Genomic DNA, 16,888 nt, shown 5'->3' on the forward strand with positions numbered 1-16,888 from the left:
TAGTCAGAACGTTTGGGTTCAAAGCCAACCCTGCCCCTCCTTTACGGACAGCCCTCATGTGAGCCGTTTAACTTCTCGGGGCTTTTGCTCTCTGTCCATAAAATGGAGTGAATGATTTATAACCTGCAGTGTTAGAGTGAGAATTAGATGAGGAATGACAGACAAACTCTATCACGTATGTGATACACAGTTAGCCTTCAGAGTTAATTATTGTGTGTCTGTGTTTTATCCTCACTGCAAGGAATTGTGTATTTGAGGTGAGCTAAATGTCTGGTACCTACTTTCTACTTTTCAAACTAAAGTGACTTCAGTGTGGAGGGACTTCTGCTTTACACCAGCTAGATAGTTTTTCCTGTGAGGGAACATGGCTGTATGTCTACAGAAGCCCAGGGGAAGGAGGCAGTAGGTGTTCTTAGTTCACTGCGAGCATCAGAAAGGGTAGGATTAAGAGGGACATGTTTTTCATTCTGTTAGCTTGAATTCCCTTTCCAAATTCCATTCTGGTTATATGATCAGGCTACTGCTGTATTTATGGGTGGCCACAGTCTGGCTGGAGGGGTAGGTTTAGTCAGAAAGGAAGTTTTTTTTCCTTCTAAAGGCAGCGAGTGCAAGGAGCAGCAGCATTTAGAAGGAACACGGTGAAATGTGCTTCTGATTCAGGGATCACTGGGACCTGGGTCTGAAAACTGGCTCTATCACCCTGCGTTCTAGGACTCTGGAAAAATTATTCATTTCTCTCTACTCTTCAACCTGTCTTCATCCATTAGGCACGGTCCGTTTCTCAGAGACGTCTAATGGATGTTTAGTGAGATGATGTACACAAGGGGGCTACAGAATAGAGCAGGCTCTCAATAGATTTTGGTTATGGTATCATTAAAATTAATTAAAATCAGCGTCCTTTGTTAAGCATTTTATACGTCCCATACTCTTGTCTACTGTCCTGCTTGGGGAATCGTACTGATTCCCGTTCCAGGTGGGGACCCGGAGGGGCAAACATCCCCGCTGAAGTGCAAAATTGCAACCTGAATGTGCACTGCCTTGCTTCATGATTTTTAACTGCATTGGTGTCATTCAAGGTTCTGTGGAAATGTCCCAAAGGCTAAGAACAATGGGGCGAGTTTCAGACCCTCCACTCCCACTTCCACCAAAGCAGCCCCACATCTACCTGTCATGTGGGAGTTCTGCTGCCAATTTCATCTAATGAATATTTCCATGGCTAAATATAAGTTCGAAAACCACTGTCTGAAACATGAATTTCAGGTAAGTCCTTATAAATTGAGAAGCAAGAGAACTAAGAGAAACCCCCATTTATTGAGCCCCTACTATGTGTCAGGTGCTGGGTCTGCCGTATATTATCTCATTTGGACGTCACAAGAGTCCTGAGAGATAAAGACTGTCATCTGCTTTATATGGACAACAAAACTGAGGGCTGGGAGATCAGTAACTTCTTTGGGGGGAGGAGGCAAGCAGTTAGTAGAAGCTGAGATAGGGAAGCGAGGTTTTTCAAACAAAGCATAGACCAAAAAAAAAAATCTTTAAAGACTGTAGAGTTGGTAATACCCCTTTTAATCCCTACCCATTCACACTGTTCTGAGCAAACCAGAGAATATTCATGCCACGCATGCTTTTTCCTCCCCCAGACGCCGTCACCTACCTGGTCAGAGCACAATCACATCGACTGTAATGGACTCAGATACACATGATGCCAGCAAACTTGCCACAGGTTTCTTTAGCGCTGAACAACCCCCCGCCCCCCAGCCCTCAGCTGGGCTTACCATATCGGAGGACAAGGAGGAAAGCTGCCTAGGGTGGGCAGCAGGGTTTCTTTCTAAAGTACATATGGGAAAGCTTCATAAAAAAAAGGGGAAAAGGTCCACAAAACATGAAAAAGAGGCATTCATTCTTCAAGTGGGGCTCCCTGCCCCGCTCTCACTCTGGACGGAAAGCATTTCCAAGGAGTCCCCTGGCAGCACCGTACTTTATAGCTGACAGCTTTAGACTCTCGCGAACACCCAAACTCCAAACCTTGTGCATTCTGGCGTCAGAACTCGACATTTACATCCGGCCCTGGGCTGCTCCCTTTCCCCTCACCTGTGCCGAAACAACCTCCTGCTTATAAAATACAGCCAAGTCTCCGAACTGCCAGCCCACCGAGACCCCCTCAGACCAGTGAGATAAAGAGAAGGGGGAGGGGGTGAGGAACACAGGAGAAAGAATCCAAGATCGCCTAAGTGCCTCTTTCAACTTCCAAAGTGATGGCAGTGTTTGACAAATGACAAGGATTATCCACACTTCTGGTTACTGAGCACTCACTCTCCCAAATGCTTTATGCCCCATTTCCTCCTCATCATGACAACAGCAGTTATTGTCCCCATTTTAGGTAAGTGGACACTGAGGCTCATACAGGTTGCGGATTCTCATCAGGGTAACATCTTTGATGGTGGCGGTGGGGACACCAAAATGACTGACCCCTGGCTTCAAAATCCGAGCTCTGAATCCCCTTACAACACTGATGAAAGAGGGGAGCCCCTGTGCCCTTCTCAGAGTCTGACAGGTAGAGCTTCCCAATCCTGGGGCAAGGGGTTTCTCAGGGCTTTCTGTGATGAGAGGCGAGGAGGGGGAGGTGATTCTAGAAAGAGTCAGGGTACTGCTGGCTCTAAGCACCCCCAGACATGCACAGGTATCCGGCCCAAGGATCAGTGAATCGGGAGATACCCAAGGCAAGTCCCCCTGCCCTTCAGAATGGAAGCTGGTGTCCACACCTTGTAGTGTGTAGTTACCCATCCGGCCCTAGGAGTCACCTCCTCCTTTCTGTCCTCCAGCCCTCATCCCTTCCTTCGTCTAACCACAGGGAGGATGTGGTGGAATGAGGGATGGAGACCACACTTTTGTAAACTGCAAGGTGAGCACTGTTAAGATATACAATTTTATTGTTCTCTCTATAATCCTCTATCAACCTTCTCTTAACCTATCCCAGATAAGGCCATGAATGACCTGGACACCTTCAAATTCTACCTCTCTCCCCCTCAAACAAAAATATTCACAGGTGAATCAGCCAGGCAGGGAGTTAAGAGAAGATTCTTACTTTTCCTCTGAAGAACGCAGAGATAAAAACTTTACAGAAAGTTCCTTCCACATGCGACTGTTCATAGAACTAAAACAAACCCCCCAAATCGACAAGGATGGAAGGGGTAAGCAGAAGACAGTCAAGGTGCATCTGATCATAACAAATACCCCATTTTGCCAGCAGCGAAGACAACAGCGAAAGTTTGACAACTATGAACCCACAACTCCTTTGGTACCAGGAATGCAAACGGTGTGCCATAATGATCTTTGGGGATGAGGGTGAAACACGCTTACCTTTCCGGAGTTGGGAAAGACCTAGATCCTTGAGTGAACCAGCTCCACGCAGTCCGTCGTCCCTGGGTGTGAGCGGCGGGGCTCCCACGTGCGCTGTCCCCAGTGTCACCCCCCGCCGCACAGTCTTTGTGCGGAAGAGAGGCCGGTGTGTGTCTGCGCTCGCGGGAGAGCCTGTGACAGTAGGCAGGCTGTGGCCAGCGCAGACAGCTTTGGCTGGTTTATATAGCGGCTCCTGCCTCTGTAATGGGACGCCTCGCCTCCAGACATCCTTTCCTACTTTTTCAGTTGGTGAATTAAAGGAACAGCCCTCCCAGCGGAACAGGGTTAGCTCATGAAAGACGCACTCACTCCCTGCTCCCTGCCAGGAAAGGAACCCATTTGCATACAATTTATGGCGAAAGTAGGAATTCCAGCTTCCCTCGTCTGCCTCCTCCCCTTCTCCACCCCCGACCCAGACCCAGAGCAGCTGTTAGCTAGGTGTGATTTTTGCTTTGCTCCCCAAACGGATTTTCTAATTGTGAGACAGAAGCCCAGGGAGCGAGAGGGGGCAGGATCGGCAGCTCTTGGCTCTGCTACTCAGGCGGGCTGGAAACGCGACCCGGGGCTCGCCTGGGCTCTGGGCGGCAGCTGCTCAGTGGCACCTCCGAAAGGAAAGGGGCCGAGCCCAGTTCCTGGAAAGAGGAGATTGAGCCCTTCAGAAGCCTGGGGCGTTTGGGTTCCCCTGGGCGGGCAGAGAGATAACCCAGGATTAGTTCTCAGCAGGTGGGGCAGCGGGGCAGCGCAGATCAGCCCGGCTTGGTCTTCTGGGGGAGGGAGCCATGCCCAGCTGCCCAGAGGCTTCACCGTCCCAGCCCCAGGGCCCTCGCAGGGGCAGCTTTTTGGACAATGCCCATGCCCCACGAGTGGGCCTATCTTCTAAGTAGCACCCCCTGGGGAAAGCTCCCTGAAGTTTTCTTCTCAGTGCGGAAAGGTGTCCAGCACAAAGAAAAAAAAAGGTAACAACTTAATCTTGGAGACATAAGCTGCGCCTTTGCTCTCCAGCCTGCTGTGGACTCTTTCCAAGCTCTGAGTCATCCATTCGTTTGGTGGTTAGCATGCACCGAGGATCCGCAGGGCACACACAGGCATCCGGGGCAGTGGCGAAGCAGCTAGGGCAGGGCAGCCACGCTCCGGCGTGTCACAACACACAGTAGTTTTGTGACAGTGGAGGGAAACGAGGCATCATGTAACCTGTGGCTCTCGTTGGACCCACCCTTATTAAGTCTAGAGTAGGTGCTCCGCGAGGTACTTTATGGATATTATTTCATTACAGACTTACTCGCACCAAGCAGCTGCTGACCCCTTTCGACAGACGAAGAAACGGAGGTTCAGAGAAGTAATGGAAGTCTACTTAGGGACTGCACCTGGGAAGTGTTTAGATGACAACACCGGACTCCATAGTTCTTTCTACTGTGCACCACTGCCCAGGAACATTGTTAGATGATATTTAAATGTTTTATGGCCTCTTGAATTATAACACTGCTTGTACAAAAATCACTGCCATATTTAAATAGGGAAAATATATTTCTTTGTTCCATAAGAGCTAAAGGGGAGATCCTTGTGGGGGTTTTTTTTTTTTTTTGATTCATTACTAATAACGGAGGCTGCAATCATCTGCCTATTTTTAATAATGAATGATATAATTCCCAGAGTTGTTATTATTATTGCTGTGGGCCTCAGTTTCTCCGCCTGGGAAAAGCAGGACGAGGTTAGGTCATCCCCATCGTTGTTACGGCTTTGGCGTTCTAGGATTCTCTGCTTAAGTGACCCTCCCAGACAGCAAGAAAGCCCATAAATAGTCATGTCATAAAACAGCTCATTTGAACTTTTGAACATTTTGGCTGATTCAAATGTTGGTTGTTTTGGAAGTTTTTAATTCTCTGTTTTAGCCCAAGTATGTTGCAGTAGCACGAGACTGTGTCTTTCAACTCCTACTGAATGCTTCCTTAGCTCTTGGTTTCCCAGACTCGACCAAGTTTATCTCCCAGGGTTAGGGAATAAAACATTAGAACAGTATATAATACATTTCATATGGCATATAGGCTATATTTACACATAGCATGTAATCAATACACGTTTGCGATTATGTGTGTATTTAACTGCAATAAGAAGGCATGCTAGAAAACTGGGTAATAAATATGACTTCTGGGAATGTCCCAAACCTGACCCTCCCACTATTCCACAGCCATTGACTGGGGTCAGCTACAGGTGGCTTAGACAATCAGAGGGAAAACAAAGCCAAATATCACCAGGCTGGCCCTCAAGGCAGGAATAGGCCCGTGGGGCAAACACACAAGAGTATGACTAAGCAATAAGTTACTTTCATGGAAGTATATTCTGACAACATAGAAAAGAGATGGCTAGCTTTATTCATGTATATTTAGAAGGGACAGTAATTTTAGGAATTTTCTCCAAAACCCATGTGGCATCTTGAGCCACACCCTGGCTTTTCAGTAAGGGGGACCCAGACAAGGACTCCTTTCCATCCATCCCTAGGCCTTTTGCCGCCTCTGTTGCAGGCGAAGGGGTCTGCATATGCTCTCCAATAGCTGAACCTTGGTTAATGCTGTACTCTACCCAGAATCCTCACCTCCGTCTCTTCACGTTGGCTTATCATCCACTTCTGATCCAGCTTCACCACAAAGCTTCCTAAATTTCGTCCACAAGAAGTGCTTCCAGGCACCGCAGCATGTGGGAGCTCTGTTGGGACATACATTATTTGAACATGGTAGACATATGTCTAGTTTTTCCCCTTACGTTCTAGGCTTCCAGAGGACATGAGTCACACCTGCTTTTTCTGCACCTAGCACAGAGCCTTGGGCATTCCAGACACTCAGGAAATGTTTACTGAATGAATACAGTAATGGAGGAACAAGTTGAATGTTTGACATACTGTGCATTATCATTAAAAATCGTCCTTTTTCATTCATAGAACATGAGAGGGTAACTAGATTATCGTGTCCAACACACCCACTGCACAGATGAGGAAAGGGGACTCACAGAGGAGAAATGACTTGCCCAAGGCCACCATGGCTGCTTTCCACCCTAGACATTACAGCCGATGAGGTTTCTAGAATTAATAACCATTCATCCTCCTCTTTGGCAGAGCCATACCTTTTGGCATCCAATCTCTTATAGTGTTATCCTTCTCGGTACCGTAAGCACTTTCTTCCACGTGAGAGGGTGGAGTGAGGGCTTGTAAACACCTCTGCATTGAGTTCTCCGCCAAAGACTGATGCTGTTGTTGCTTGTTTGTAATCCTCCCTCACCGGCTGCTGGTGGCGGCTGTGGTTTGGAGGCCAGAGGGAGCATGAGGGTTTGCCTCAGGTGAGATCATTCTCATTTCCTTGAAGGTCTGTGAAACGTAATGCTTTTTTTTTTTTTTTCCAGATAGATCAGCCAGTGAGCAAAATGTTGACCAGGACTAGCACTATCTGAGGCAGTCAGGCATCCATTTCCTTGAGAAGTCTGGCACCCCCTTCGCACAGGACCCCTTGCTTCCCACCTGCTTAGCCACTCCTTCACTGTTCCCAACCTCCTCCTCTTCTTGGGATTCATCTAGTGTGATAACTCCTGTCCAGAAGCCCCAGGTTACTCCACATATGCCAGAAATCTCTCCCAAAGCAACGAAGGAGCTCTGACCCAACACAGTGGGCCAGTCATTCAATTAGATGCATTTGTTTAGAGTCAAGGTTCCCCAACCTGCTGTCTGCAAGTCTTTGTTCAGTGCTCTTCGTCATCTCTTCTCATTTTTCCTGAGACAACAAAGGACGAAAAAAGCTCAAAGACACCATTGAATGAGTTAGAAGCTAGAGGAGGGCTTTCCTGCTTGATGGAATAGGGCAAATCAGCTGCATAATCAACCAATAGGTAGCTTGTCTGGTCAGCATAGCAGAGGGGATGGAGCTTTGGGTTGGAGTGGATTCGGGCAAATCCCTTCCTTGCCTTGGCTCTCAGTGTCCTGGTTACCAAACAAGCCACCCCTAAGGATCTTAGCAACTTAAGCATTTTAAGTAAAATAATCAAAGAAACAATTTGAAGGGCTCAGAGACTTTGCAATTCAATTCCCTGTCCCTAGAACAACCTTCCTCCTACTTTGTCCACATAGGGCAAATTCCTATATTATTTCTCAAGATTTACTTTATAGTACTTCCAAGAACATTTTCATGACCTTCCATGAAGAGAGAAGAGCTCCTCTTCTATTCTCATCCAGATTTTCATTTTTCATTTTTAGCACATTGTGTATTTTACCCCAGTAGACCATGAACACTTTGAGGGTAGGCACCATACTTTTCCTCTGCTTATTAACAGATCTGTTCATGGTTGGTTCTTATGCCATGCCACTTCCTAATTATTGTGAATATCATTCCTGCACATCATGGTTCTTAGAATGGCACAGACCCACAGTAGATTTAGGAGGTAAACAACAACAACAACAAAAAAAACCAGTTTCTTGGAATGATTTATTAGACGATTGGAGACTTTATTATCATCACTGATTTACTCACCTATTTCCCCACTGAGACTGTGAGAGCTGCTTCAGGACAAGAGCTCTTCTTTCTATCCCAAAGCACTGGGAAGTCAGTTAATGTTCCCATGAAATGACTGACTAACTGATTGACTAGATGATGGAAAAGGCCTAAGACTGGTAGTTTGGTGTTTCATCAGCTTGACTATTTACAAGGTGAATTACATCTTGAGGAAATCATGTCCCTTCTTTGAAACTCAGATTCCCCATTAGTGAGACAGATAAAAATTCCTATCATTAGTACCTCCCAGCATTGGTTTAAAGATGAAGGAAGAGAGTGGAAGAGAAATTGTGATGATTTAGACAGATTTGGGGGAAAATGAATGATTCTCCCCCTAAAATCCCAGTCAAAAGCTCATACTTTGCATCAATGAATTGCACTTACAGAAGCAAGAATCCCAGGTTCTATCTTAAGTATTTCTCCAGGGCTAACAGGGGAGAGAAGGGAGTTGAAGCTACCTGGTGTTGTCTTGTCTTCTAACACTTTCTAAAGAGGGCTTCTTACCTGGAGGCCCAAGGGGAAGAGGGAGGGTTCAAAAGATTAGCATTGGCCCATGCTAAGCTGGAAGGTCTGAAGTTGTGGATTCTCTACAGATGGCTGGAGAAGTGGTTTTGGGCATGTTCCGTGGTCTGAGCCCAGGCTTCAAGAACAAATACAAGTGAGTCAAACCATCTTGGGGCTTCATGCAGGTCACAGAGGGAATACATAGCTTTGAAGGTAATGAAGATTGGGTATCTAGACTGAGTTGCCACAGCTGAGTTAGATACTTGTGAGGAAGTTAACTTGTCCCTCTTCCTTATTCATCTCCTTGGTTTTTCTGAGATTTTGTTTGTGGACGATAGACAACAGTAGCTGTCATTTCTTGAGTAGTCCCCATTATGTAGTTTATGTATTTTAAGTCATTCGCATGTATTCAGTTCCGTGATGTTTACAATGAGCCTATTAGACAGATACTGTCATCATTCGCCTTTTGCAGATGGGGATTGTGAGGTACAGAGATGTTAAGTACATCGTGCCAGACACATGAGTAATAAATGGCAGCAAGAAGAAGATCCAAACTCAGGCTGTAAGCTCTGTCCTCAGCTTTCTATTACTAGGGGTGCTTCCTTACGTATTTAACAATTACCCAAAGGCAAAGATGACATGCTTGGACTCAGATGGACCTCCCTGACTAATTATGGAGTTTGTGCATAAAAATCTAATGAGGCAAGAAGAGCTTTGGTGAGGGCACCTGGGTGGCTCAGTCGGTTAAGCATTGGACTCTTGATTTCGGCTCAGGTCATGATCTCAGGGTTGTGAGATGTAGTCCCGCATCAGGCTCCTTACAAAGCTTAGCGTCTATCTGTCCCTCTCCCTCTGCTCCTCCCCCAACCCTCACTCATATGCTCTCTCTCAAATGATATATAAAATCTTAAAAAAAGGGGGGGGGCTTTGGTTAAGTATCTCTGGGTGCTCTAGCAGCAGGGCTCAGTGAAAAGTCCCCACTGGTCTCTGCTAATACTGGAATTGTGAAAGGATCTGGCATGGATTTGGTTCCCGTCCTAATTCAACCACTAACCAGCTATGAAAAGTAGTGGGGCCTGGGCCATATTACTTGACTTGTGTGTTAAAGGTCCCTCGTTTGTAAAATGGGCACAGTAAGAACTGATACTTCTTAGAGTTGCTCTCGGGATGGAAGGAAATACGCTTAGTCAAATGCTCATGCTTGCTACACTCTGAGTAATCTCAAAATGGTGATCATCAGCTATTACAGACAAGTCATTTATTCTACTCTGGGCCTTTACTTTCTCATCTTTAAATGATAGAAAAGATCATCTCAGAGTCATGTTCTAAAACAAAAGTGTTGGGCCGCCTGGGTGGCGCAGTCGTTAAGCATCTGCCTTTGGCTCACGGCGTGATCCCAGAGTCCTGGGATCAAGCCCCACATCAGGCTCCTCTGCTGGGAGCCTGCTTCTTCCTCTCCCACTCCCCCTGCTTGTGTTCCCTCTCTCACTGGCTGTCTCTCTCTGTCAAATAAATAAATAAAATCTTTTAAATAAATAAATAAATAAAACAAAATTGTTCACAAAAAGAATGTACAGAGATTGATAAATGCCTTGAAATTCCCAGGTTACCAAACTGAGTGCACTGGCTACTTTATTTACTCAAACAGCCTGCACAGATTCCCCCTCCAGCCTGCTATGCACATGCAAAACACACACACACACACACACACAAGCTTACTGAATATTCTCCTGAAGGGATGAGAGACATTCATCTGGAAGAAACAGGGTTAACTTCCTTCGAGTAGTGGAACCACATTTGCCTATCCCTTCTGCAGTGGGCTTTAAGGCCCCTGTTCTGCCATGGTTTTCCAAGTCTTGGTGCATTCTGTTTCCTCAGTGATGCTGGAAAATTCTCCCCCATTTGGAGTCAGCTGGATGGTATCACTTGCCTCAGAACTGAAAGCTCCCTTGGCAGGGCCTAGAGGTTGATGGACTAGTACGGGGTATGGGGTCACTCTCCTCCTTGGGTAGCAATTGTGGGCTGGCCTTTATCCTGACTGGGCAGTCTCACCGCAATCCTTCCCTATGCAGCAGCCTTCCAACAGCAGGAGGGGTGGCAAATACACCCACTTATATTTGCTAATAACATTACAAAGCATTAACATTACTTCTGTTCTCACACCTAGGTTCCCCCCACATTATGGGGGGGAAGAGTGAGGTGAGGAGAGGTTAAGAGACTTGCTTAAAGTCACATAACCAGTACGTGGGTTGACAGAGGGTCTCCCCATGCAAAATACTGGGCTCCTTGGTCGCCACTGTGGAAACTGTCTATATGGAGTATTATTTCATCAGTTTTATGAGCTACAGTGGCATCACAGAAGAAGCCCATCACCTGAAACCGGACAGACTTGGGTTCAATCCCATTTCTGCCATTTATTAGTGTGTGAAGTGTTTCAAATTCCTTCTGTGAGCTGTGAGCCTCGTCTGTGTCGTTGCCTGTAAAATGAGGGGTGCGAATACTCACTCATCCAGTGGACAGGGTGACTATCGTAGGCTGATTAACCACCCCTCCCAAGACGGTCATGACCTAACTCCCCAGAACCTATAAATGTTACCCTATATGGCAAAAGGGACTTTGCAGATGTGATTTAATTAAGGATGGTGTCCCAAGGAGATTATCCTAGATGCAATCACAAGTGACCTTATAAAAGGGAGGCAGAGGGAGACTTGACTGCAGGAGAGGAGAAGGCAGAGTGACCAGGGAATAGAGATGGAAATGATGCGGCCACATGCCAAGGAATGCTGGTCCCTACCAGAAGTTGAAAGAAGCAAGGAACAGACTCTCCCCTGGAGCCTCCAGAAGGAACTGGCCCTGCGGACAATGTGACTTTAGCCCAATAAAACTCATTTTGGACTCTGCCCTCCAAAACTGTAAGAGAATGAATTCTTGCTTTTTTAAGCCACTAAATGGGTGTTGATTTGTTACAGTAGTGACAGGAAACAAATACAAGGACTCAATGGGATGATGTCTCTGCCTGGTGCACAGCAGGGCCTTCAAAATGGTCATTCCATATCACTGGATTTTCAAATATCTTCTTATTGCAGCTCCTTGAATATGACTTTTTAGGTACTGTCTGGAAGATGGGGAAAGGAATGGAAGCTGGAGGGACCCCAACCTCCCCCATTAGCCTGACAGTTTTGAAGTGGCCTCTTGATGTGGGAGTTCTGCAGTGTTGAGTGATTTAGTCCAGAGACAGGAGTAAAACTGGACTTACACATCACATCCTTATCATTCCAGAGTCAGCCTGACCCTCATAAGTGTCAGGCTTATCTAGGTAGCTGCCCATCTATAACTCTGAGGCCCCATCGCAAGCATACTTTGTCAAGCTGAAAGAGCTAAGAGAGCGGCGTGCTCGAGGAAGAGATAAGAAAAGGAGGCTTCAAGCAGTGGTCTGCTTTGCCCACACACTGTGAGTTGTGGTCAGCTGAGGTTAAAATCCAGCTCTGCTGATTCTCAGAGCAATGTTTCACATGGAGGAAGCGACTTGTCTAGATTTCTGTACGACTCACAGAAACCAGGAGTTTATTTCTTAGAAAATCCTTCACGTAGAGCTGCTTCTTAAAAAAAAAAAAAAAAAAAAAGATTTTATTTATTGATTTGAGAGAGAGAGAGAGCATGAAAGAGAGTGAGAGCATAAGCAGAGGGGAGGGGTAGAGGGAGAAGCAGACCCCCACCGAGCAGGGAGCCTGATATGGGACTCCATCCCAGGATCATCGAGCTGAAGGCAGACGTCTAACCGACTGAGCCACCCAGGCGCCCACCCAGAGCTTCTTCTACTTAGACAGAGAAGAGGTAAGAAGGTGGGTGAGAAGAGCAAGGGGTCAGTCACCCAGCACTGCTCTGCTCCCCTGCTTCTGTGCACGATGCACAAGTCCTCTCATCTGCTTCCCTCAGGTTTCCAGTTCACCCAGTGACCGCATCAGATGGAGCTGTGTATCTGGGGACCATAGTGAGGTGCCAAGCCAGTCTTTCAGACACCATCTCACAGAACCGCCTCTGTATGGGAAGTTCAAAGGCTTTCTAAATTCTTTAGAACACCTGCCCAGGCCAAGAACGGACCTGACTTGCAGAATGATGGTACACGGGGACTACGCTAGAGTAAGTATAGATACGTGACTCACTGTTTGAAGACTTCCTCCCTGGAAATACTTTATAAGGAATTATGGCAAAGCCTTGATAATCCCCATGGATGGGAGGGGGTGGGGGCCAGAATGAATCAGTGCGACAGCTGCATCGCAGAGGACCAGCAGAGGGGTGCTTACTTTGAAGTATAGTCTGCCAGTAGCTCGTCTGACTCAGTATAGTGTTGCCAGTGAGAGATCTTCTGGGAGCCTGGTTTAATGAGCTGAAATCAGTAGTAAATGGATGCTTTTAAAGGAAGTGGAAGTACTTTGGCTCTTCAGCAAGTTGTAGTCTTGTTTGCACACAGTTAATCTAACAGGTGATTTATGTGAAACTGCTGGCATTTGACTACCTTTGACCTACAAAGATGGCACTTATGTGTTAGTTCAACTAGTGAACGTAGGCCTTGCTAAGTTCCCAGGACCACACCTGGGCATGCACAGAGCACAGCCACTCACTTCTAGGGATGTAGGCTTGCCCAGTGAGGATATCTGCCATGGCCAGAGCTGAAGGAGGCGTGCAGTGGTGTCCAGATATTGTGGAACACGTAAGACCCCTGGGCACGTGAATGAACCAGGAATAACTCCCCACCAGAGTTGAGATTGAATTTTACCAGATACTTGGTGACTTTTATTATTATTATTATTATTATTATTATTATTATTATTATTTTCATTTTACCAGTTAATTGGGTGAGGACATAGAGCAGAAAGGCAGGGTTGAGAGAAATGAAGAGAAATAAAGAAATGACATGTTTCTTATGCTCCAATGTTGCAGAGTATTAGATCTACTCCAGGGCTATAGGCATAAAGCTACCAGCTATGGCCAGCCACAGAAAATGCCAATTTCCTTCTTCCTTCCCATGGAGAACAATCACAAATGAAGGAATGAAGGAAGTTGCTTTAAAGGGCAGTTACATGATGTTTGGAGACATGAGACCTAGAAGTCTGCCAGACTTCTCAATGTCCAGGGACCCACTTTGGAGGCTATCACTGGCTAAGAAGTATCTTTGGCTTAATAACTATTTTCTTTGTGCATCGGCTGTTTCCTTCTCCAAAGGCGCTGAGGTCAGAGGATGGAGAGTTTATCTCTAAGACTTCTGAGTCCTTTTGTTCTCTCTAACCCAAACATCTGGTTTCCTTTGGGTAGCTGAGAAGAATGCCCAATGGCAAAATCATTCTCTAGGTCTTGAATGATCCAACAAGATTTAACCAGCATCTTGAGCAGTGACTGGCCCATAGTAAGCATTCTGTAGATATTTGTTTTATGAATGGTTGAATCTAATTATCTTGAAATACAAGCTTGGATGTGAAAAATCTGGCTCATGCTTCTTCTTTACAAAAACAGCCAATTTAATTTAGTACAGAATTATTGATTGTCTATGTTTTTCTGTAGCAATAAAAATAATGACTGCAACCTTTTGTTCCTGATTGTTGGATGTTGCATGAACAGAGTTGGCAGTGGTTAGAACTGCTGAAGCTTATAACTGATGAGTTGAGTAGGAAGATATCAGACTGGGAATTTTGTCTGAGGTGTAGTTTGGTGGCCAATGCCCTCCTTCTAATACGTCAATGTCTTTATTTTACAAATTTTATCTATTGGACTCAGACATGTATCCCACCTTGGGTATCTACTGGTAATGGGACCATGTCACAGGGATTAAAAGGTGATCCATTCAGCTCTGCAGGTGTTTATAGCCCCATGGGAGAAGACACAGAAACAGGTAACTGCAGAACAACATGGTATGTGTTGTAGTGAAAGTCACTGCAAGAAGCTATGATAGGGACACAGGGGTACAGAGAACCTAATTTTTTTCAATGCTCAAATGCTTCCAGCATCAGGAGATTCATTATCTTACAGGAAAATGCAGGGAAAAGGGCGCAATTGACATTTTCTATTCACTCAGCTTTTTAAAAAATGAGTACCTATTATGTGCCATGTTCTAAGGTGCTGGAAAGGCAGGAGTAAAAGGCACAGTCTCCACTCTCACTGAACTTTCTGACTCATGGGTGAGATGACCATTAAACACATACATACACAAAAAAGCATATACTCATAAACAAAACAGTGATGAGTGTGGTAAAACAAGAACCAAGTGACTGTGAGATGCTCTACATTGGTTTCCATTTCCTGGACTTAGGTCAATCCTGAGGGGTGAATATTTTTTGAAACTCATATTTTTTTATTTTTTTAATTTTTTAAAAAAAGATTTTATTTATATATTTGACAGAGAGAGACAGCCAGCGAGAGAGGGAACACAAGCAGGGGGAGTGTGAGAGGAAAAAGCAGGCTCCCAGTGGAGGAGCCTGATGTGGGGCTCGATCCCAGAATGCCGGGATCACACCCTGAGCTGAAGACAGACGCTTAACGTCTGAGCCACCCAGGCGCCCTGTATTTTTTTAAAAATAATTTAGTCTTTTAGACAAAACTGATTTCTGTAGAAAATACATAGTCATTTAAGAAGACCTTGGTATTGATAGGAAAAAAATATATAAACTACTTTTCTGTATTAATGATAATGGTTTCCTTTGCAGTTTGCACAATGGGGATGTGAATTTTTACTCTACTCATTTAAAACATATTTATATAATATTTATTTTGTGCTATGGACTTCAGTGCGTTACAGGTGGTAAACTCATTTAATCCTCATAACCTAGCAGAGAGGTCTTACTATCAGTATCATCCCACTTCACAGTTAAGGAAATAGCTCAGGAACTCGGAGAGGTTAGGTAACACGCGGAAGGTGGTACAACCCGGACTCAAATCCAGCCTCTCTGGCCCTGCATTCCTGCTCACCGCCACTACACCGCGGTGCCCTGAAGAGTTACCAAGGCAGAAGAACCCCGGCATGTGCCCATCTCACTGGCGTGGGAACTGAGCATTTTAATCTCTATTCCGCTGAGGAGTGAGCTGAGGCTCCCCGTCGTAAAGTGCTCTGTCCAAAGCCACTCGGCTGGTAAGTGTCAGAGCTGGAATGAGATCCTGGCCTCGTCCCATGCCAAGCACAAGGCTTCAGCTCCACATCATCACTTAGGGTATGGGCCACCCCGTTCAGGGACAGAATATTGGAAACACAGTCACTGAAACATGCTCCTTCTCCTCAGCCTACTCTTTACTTCATAGGCCTTTAAGAGGCACCACCCCTCAGGGGTTAATCATGTGCTATCTCATGCTGATTTATAAACGTGGCTTGGTTAGTCTTGTCTCAGTAAAAGCGCGGCGAGTCTGAGTCTTCCACTCAAATCCACCCACCTCTGTCTAGGCTGATGCTGAATGTGGAAGTTCTCATTAAATACTCCCTGGTTTAAATCACAGACTTTGAAATTTTTATGACGTTGCATACGCACTCCAAAATAATGCACTAAGGTAACCCAATGGTTCTGAATCACGCGGACCCGGGTTCAAATCCTAGCTCTGTTATTCTCGAGCCACATGCTCCTGGGCAAGACTGGTCACCTCCCTGAGCCTCTGTGTTTTCATCCATGAAATGGAGGTAAGAACGGCTACGTGTAGGGCTGTTGTTAAAAGTCAGTGAGGTAAAGCACTTAGTACTGTGCTTAGGACCCAGGAAGTGTTAAACAGTTGGTAATTATTATTGCTTCCAGATTTTTCTCTTTATTGAACAAATATCAACTGAACAAAGCTTCCTTACCAGCTTTCACTTCATTTCTAAAACTAGATAAGGAGCTGGGGACTTACTGTATTTTATTTTCCTCTCGAATTCTTTCCCCTGCCTTTGATAAAAAGGGGTCCAATTTGTTTCACTCTTATACCAGTGGTTCTGACCTGGGAGGGAAGGGATTCTCCTCCCCAGGGGGCATTTGGAAATGACTGGAGATATTTCTGGCTGTCACAACTTGGGTGGGAGTGCTACTGGCAACTAGCAGATAGAGGCCAGGGAGGCTGCTGGATATCCCGTAATGCACAGTACGGACCCCCACTCCCAAACCAAAGGCTTAGGCAGTACAGATCTGTCAATACTGCTGAGATGGAGGAGCCCTGGTTTATCCCCTCTAGCACCTCACACACACGTACGCACACACGCACACCACAGACTGCACGCAGACATGCTCACACTCACGCACACCCCAAGTCCCCTGTGCACATGGAGGGAACAGTGTGTGGATCTGAGCCCTGGTGAGCTCCAGGATGATGTCATGCTGGGGGAGACCCACACAGGCCTGCGGTGAGACACATTACACGTGGGGGATCTCACCATTTCCGCACAGACCCCTCACCTCGGGATTGCCGCCGCCTCATATCCTGCTCTGGCCCTCCTGGGAACATGGGAA

General features: G+C 46.0%; 1 protein-coding gene across 10 annotated transcripts in view; it reads right to left on the reverse strand.

The window, feature by feature from the left end:
• Window positions 1-3,697, reverse strand: part of TNC (tenascin C) — a 92,026-nt gene extending 88,329 nt beyond the window's left edge. For 2 of the 10 annotated variants that reach the window (XM_057313717.1, XM_057313715.1), the window contains exon 1: window positions 3,361-3,691. The gene's annotated coding sequence lies outside the window, so the exon portion shown is untranslated. Of the gene's footprint in view, window positions 1-3,360 lie in introns of all 10 variants that reach the window. The other 8 variants (XM_057313713.1, XM_057313714.1, XM_057313716.1 and 5 more) reach the window with 8 other exon arrangements.
• Window positions 3,698-16,888: the final 13,191 nt, after the last annotated feature.

This window comes from Ursus arctos, unplaced genomic scaffold, assembly GCF_023065955.2.
Source record: "Ursus arctos isolate Adak ecotype North America unplaced genomic scaffold, UrsArc2.0 scaffold_18, whole genome shotgun sequence".
NCBI lineage: Eukaryota > Metazoa > Chordata > Mammalia > Carnivora > Ursidae > Ursus > Ursus arctos.